At 43.6% G+C, this 5,859-nt stretch overlaps 1 pseudogene; it reads right to left on the bottom strand.

Moving 5' to 3' along the window:
* Positions 1 to 10: 10 nt before the first annotated feature.
* LOC103728636 lies at positions 11 to 3,852 on the bottom strand (annotated as a pseudogene).
* Positions 3,853 to 5,859: the final 2,007 nt, after the last annotated feature.

The raw sequence follows: 5,859 nt of genomic DNA on the forward strand, positions 1-5,859 counted from the left end.
GATTGTGTTGCAGAGTTTTGTCACTGGAAACTTTGCATATTCTTCTGTAATGAAAAAAAGGCTTGTCTGTGGTAATTTACCATTCGAAGGAATAAGCTGAATTCAAGTTTACTTTATTCAGTAAACCACCTGTTTTAAAGAAAGGAATACGGATACGGATTACATCAGAAACTTTCATTGAGAGATTGACGCACTCATACATTTTATGGTGGATGATCTCAGAAGCTTTCCTGTGTGTGAGAAGCAGAACTACAGGCTTTCTCGTATATGTTCCTGTACATCATGTCCATCCTGTTCTCAAAGACGGATCAGTGTGTTTTTCCCTTATAAGGAGCTGCCCTGTTGGACCAGTATTCACCACCATCATCCAGATGGAGAGCACCATGCAGCCACTGAAAGGAGCTTTCTGGCATTCAAGGAATTTGCCAGTCACTGTCATCGGCAGCATCTCTGTATAAAAGACCTTTCAGTTCCAGTTCATCATCTTTTTCCGAGTCTCTCTCATCCCGGTTATGAATCTCATTACACTTTGAAGGTGAACACCAACCAGATTGGAACCTTTCCCTGAGAGAAGCTCTATGTAGCACAGGGTGTGGACAATGCTTTGAAAGCACTGTTAAGGGTACTAAATGGACTAGTGTGGTCCTCACAGAATGCTGGGACTTGTTACATGACCTTGGGCTCAAACAGTGTTCATAACTGTCTAAAGAATTATAAAAGTCTCTCCCATGTGGTGTCCTAAGAACCTTATAATCCTTGGGTCTGCAGCAGCTGAGATGAACATGACCATTGTGCATCCTGGACCATCCATCTCTTTCACAGTCTCTGCCCGATGGTCCAAATAAATTATCATCCCTGGGACTTGGGGGATCAACATCTCTGATCACAAATGGAGGCTTATCTGTTTCTTTTTTGAATTCATAGGGCCCCAAACTTAAATGAGCCAGCCACTGCCTGGTGTCTTCAGAGAGCTCACACACACATCTTTTTGCGTAGGGAGACAGATTATGTAACTTTGAAGAAATCGTAGGTTGTTCGTAGTTCTTTGCGTTTTTGTAATTGTTACATCTCTCAGGTGACTTGGACGTTTTCTTTTGTGAGCCTGATGCTCTCCATTGCATTCTGCCATGGGAATTTTCAATGGTAAGTTTATCCAGAGTGCAGCACTTCCTTGAACTTATCAGACATTCAGTGATCACTGAAATTGTAGAAAATTCCAATTTTGGAGCAATTCCTTGAATGCCAGAAAGCCTACTCATGAAAACCTGGCGGTTTAAATCATGGTGCCCAGAAATTTGGTTTGGATACAGGAACATGAAATCTCTTGTATTTTCCTCATAGATACACAGTGTTTCTCCCACTGGAGAAATTAGTTGTATCAATTTGAACTCTGCTGTTCCACAGTTTCAGGGGAATTACAGTCCGTCATGGCAGGGAGGCGTGGTGGCTGGACCAGAAGCAGCAGAAGCTAAGCTTTCACATCATCACACAGGCACGGGAAGTAAGCGGATATATGAGATTTTTAATGTAGTTAGAAGTCTCTCTGTTGTCTAATAGACACACTATGCCCTTCTGGTGTGTACTCAAATCCAGCAGGATCTGTCTTTGCTTAGGAGAGACAGCTTCCTGGACCAAAACTAAATCTAATTTCAGGGAAATGAAGAAATTTGAAGGTTGCTTTTAAAATTAAATCACTGATGTTGCTGCTGCTAGGAAGGACTTCTGTCATGGCAGGAAGGGTGGAAGTCTGAGGGAAAGTGAAATTGTAACACACACTAAACCCTCATTTGTGGTTTCTTTTAGCTCAAAACTGGTTTAGAAAGTCTTTGCTTTGAAAATATCAAATGTTAGAATGAGCCAAACTGGACCGCCAGTTCATAACATGCCCAGATAAGATAAAGAAGCCTCATTAGGAAACCAGGGAGAGTAGGGTTATCATGTCCTGGCGGGGACCTTGTTCCACCCACCACTGTTGATAGCCCCTCTTTCATAGGAACCTATGCTCAGATTGGGTCGGGATTAATGTTCCTTTTCCAGTCAGGCCCACCTCTACTTTGAAGCTCTGAGAGAGGTTTATGGCAGGGCCTCTTCATGAGATTTTGGTGGTTACTATGGTGACAGAAAAGTTAGAAAACCTTTAAGGAGACCACCTTTTAAGATAATTTTATTATTTCTTAAAATACTCCTTTAAAAAGCTATAGTGAAAACATACAAATTATAGAAAAATGAGTGCTAGGCACCACTGATTATCCCCCATCGTCCTTTACTTCCCCATCGTCCTTTCGCCACCAAGTGAATATGACCTCACAGCTTCCCCCTTACCAGTGCTCAGGCCTCGCCTGTTTCTGTGCACCTACCTGGGAGTCAGTCAGCTCTCAGGCCCAGACTCCACGGGACTGGACAGTCCCTGCACAAGGCTAGGCAGGAGCACAGGCCAGGCTGTGTCTGGCACAGAGCAGGCCCCAGAATGCCAACACATCAGTAAACGAGAAGCTTGGTGAGGCAAAAGCTGAGGTTTCCTCAGCTGCGAAACCACTATTTCCCCACTCAGCTACATGGAATTTATATATCAACATTTCACATGGCTTTTTCAGCTTGTTTAGATGAAAGAATGATCATGACTTCTGGCGCATATTTCAAAGCATAGACTTTGTTATCTGCTGCTTCTTTCTAATTTCCAGGGATATTTAATGTTGTAAGGCAGCTGTATATTTATACAGCTGTAATTAATTGCACATTGGACTAGAAGAGGATTCCGGCCTGTGTAGCACCTGTTGGGTCTGCGTTTCCCTCTCAGGTGTTGTGCTCTGGCTCTTCCAAACAACACTGGGGATGAGTGGTTTGTTTGACATGGGTCCTTCACTTTTCCTTTGGGCTCCTTTTTGAAAACGTGATTTCTGACTTGCTCTGTAAGAAGAAAAGAATACTGCTGCTGCTGCTCTCAGAGGTTTGCAAACTGTATTTGAATCAAACTCTGGAGGTGCACACTGCAGCTGCCTCCCATGACCAGTGATTGCCACATGTGTGTGGAGCAAGCCAGAGATCATCAGCTGAGAGATTATTTGTTACTACTGTTCAAAAGGCCATTTATGAACTTAGTATTTGAGCTCTATAAAATCTTAAGAGAGCCCCTCATTACTTAAAGGAAGAAACCAAGATTTGATATGGAACTGGTATTTAAAACTCACAGCTAGAAGTTAGGGGTGTAGCTGAGCAGTAGAGCACTTGCCAGCAAATGTGTGATTGCCGTGGTTCAGTCCCCAGTGCTGCAAAGCAAACAGACAAAAGCCCTACAGTAGATGGATGCCCAGACAGAAAGTCCAAGCTGAGGTTGGTCTCTTGCCAAATCCTGGCTGTCGTGTGTCATTTGTCATGTCTTCCAGTTTATTTTTTTCATGCTGTGTATTCTGGCATCAGTTCACCCGAGGAACCCACCAGCCTTCTCATCAAGCACTGTCTTAGACTGTGTGGCTCTGAAGCACTTGTCTGTTGGGCTTCAAGTCTCTTGTCACCGTCCTCATGCTGTAACAGAATCTGTGACGCATAAGTGGCCTTTTTGAACCAAGACTTTGCAAACTGATCTCTCCCCAGTGAAGGAGTTGAGCACATTAGCAACAATGTACATTATTAATTTTGGATTTTCATTTTCATGTTTTATTTTGTAAATATCTGATGTTTGGAGCTTGAGTATACAGAATGTAAATACAGTTCTTGTATTTGTACTAATTCTGATTATTTTGCTGTATAGCCTTAGATGTGCAATGCAAACATTATCTAACTGTGTATGGTAACCTTGCATCACAGAACTGTTAGTGAACGAGGTAAAAATAATAAAGGTACAACCAGTGCATCAAAAGGTTCTTGTTGTGTTTTCATTCTTAGTCTTTTGGAGAGCCATTGTACACCAATTTTGTTTCTTGCAAAGATAATTCTTTTCTAAGACAAAAACCATGGAGTCATGACCTATATGTTCCATTCTGTATAACTCAGAAAGGTCCTGTTGTTTGAAAGTATTTTTCTACCAAATATGTGAACTGTTATGTTAACTGAAACGTGGGAGTTTTCTCTTGAAGCCCCACTTTGTGTAACTACCCATGATACGGTAGTATTGTATTAGGGCTTGAGGGGATTAGGGAGGGTAGCCGTTTGAAGACTTGAGTGCATCAGCTTAATTTAACAAGCTTCCCCTGTGAGCAGAGCACAGGCAAGGGACTGCTGTCCTGGGAATCTGTACTTAGGCCAAGAGCAGTGACATGGTCAGGTATGGCAGGGCATACCTGTAATCTTATCACTTGGGAAGCTAAACCAGGAGGACTAAGAGTTCCCGGATGCACAAAGCCCTGAGTTCTATTCCCAGCACCATATCAACTGGACATGGTGGTTCTTGCTAGTAATCTCAGCCCTCAGAAGGTAGGGACAGGAAGAGTAAGAGTTCATACATGGTAAGTAGAAGGCCAACCTGCCCTTAAAACAAAAAGTCATTTGAGTGTCCACTCAATACCTTATGTGCTGTCTGGCTGCCAGTGTCTCCACCACAGACAGTAAGCATGCTCCCCTGTGGCCAGAGTTATAGGAGGTTGTGAGCCACCCAACATGGGTGCTGAGAACAGAACTCTGGTCCTCTGCAAGAGCAGTAAGTGCTCTTAACCACTGAGGTATCTTTCCAATTCCTGTCACTCTTTTTTATAAAGATTTATTTTTATTTTATGTGTATGAATGTTAGCCTACATGTATGTATGTGCACCACATGTGTGCCTGGTGCCCACAAAGGTCAGAAGAGGGCATTGGATCCCCTGAAACTGGAATTACAGATGGGTATGAGTGCTGAGAACCAAACCCAGGTCCTCTGCAAAAGTAGCCAGTGTGCTTAACTGCTGAGCCATCTCTCCAGTCCCTTATTCTTTCTGGGTTTTTGAGACAGGGTCTCACTATGTACCTCTGGCTTGCCTGGAATTTGCCATGTAGACCAGGCTGGCCTCAAACTCTCAATGAACCACCTGCCTCTGCCTCTTGAGGGCTGGGATTAAATGTGTGTACCATCACACCTGTCTTATTTTGACTCTTAATGAAACTCCTCTCCAGGTTTTAAAGGGAAGCCTCTCCTCAAGGTCCCCATCACATTTGCTGCTCACATACACACCACACACACATATACACACATCACACACATACACATTACCATTTTCTGTCTAATGCTTTCCCTCCCACTTTGAGGCTCCAAGGGCATCAGATGCCTCTGGCCTCCATGGGCATCTGTGCTCGTGAGCACATACAGACACAGACACACACATTATAAGCAATAAAATGTTTTTTTAAAAAATGTGACCAGAAACAGAGAGCCAAGCCACCATAGAGGAGTGGGAAAGGCCAGAAGTGCCTTTAGAGAAAATCCCCAAAACAAGAGGATATCAAACTTAAAAGCTTTTCAGGGGTGGCAGGAAGTTTTCACACCTTATGATCTGGTTCAACATAGCACACGTCCCAAAGAGCACGGAGGACCCAGGTGTTGGTTAGGATCTTAAGTTTGGGGCTTCTGTTAGGCCACAGTGCAGACATCTGCTTAGCCTATATTCTGAGAGTAAACACATTGAGGCAAACAAAGACAAGTGGACGATCCACAGTGATTCGAATCAAGGCCAACATGGGCTACATAATAAGAGTGTCATGAAACCAAAACCTAACACATTTGCAGAGGACCTACATGTGAAAGCGGAGAGAAAAAAGGAGAGAAGCTCATAGGATATGTGCTTCAGCAAAAAAGAACAGTGCTTGCTGGGCGTGGTGGCGCACGCCTGTAGTCCCAGCACATGGGAGGCAGAGGCAGGTGGGTCTCTGTGAGTTCAAGGCCAGCCTGGTCTA

This window comes from Nannospalax galili, unplaced genomic scaffold, assembly GCF_000622305.1.
Source record: "Nannospalax galili isolate Female #2095 unplaced genomic scaffold, S.galili_v1.0 C50086396, whole genome shotgun sequence".
NCBI classification, from domain to species: Eukaryota; Metazoa; Chordata; class Mammalia; order Rodentia; family Spalacidae; genus Nannospalax; species Nannospalax galili.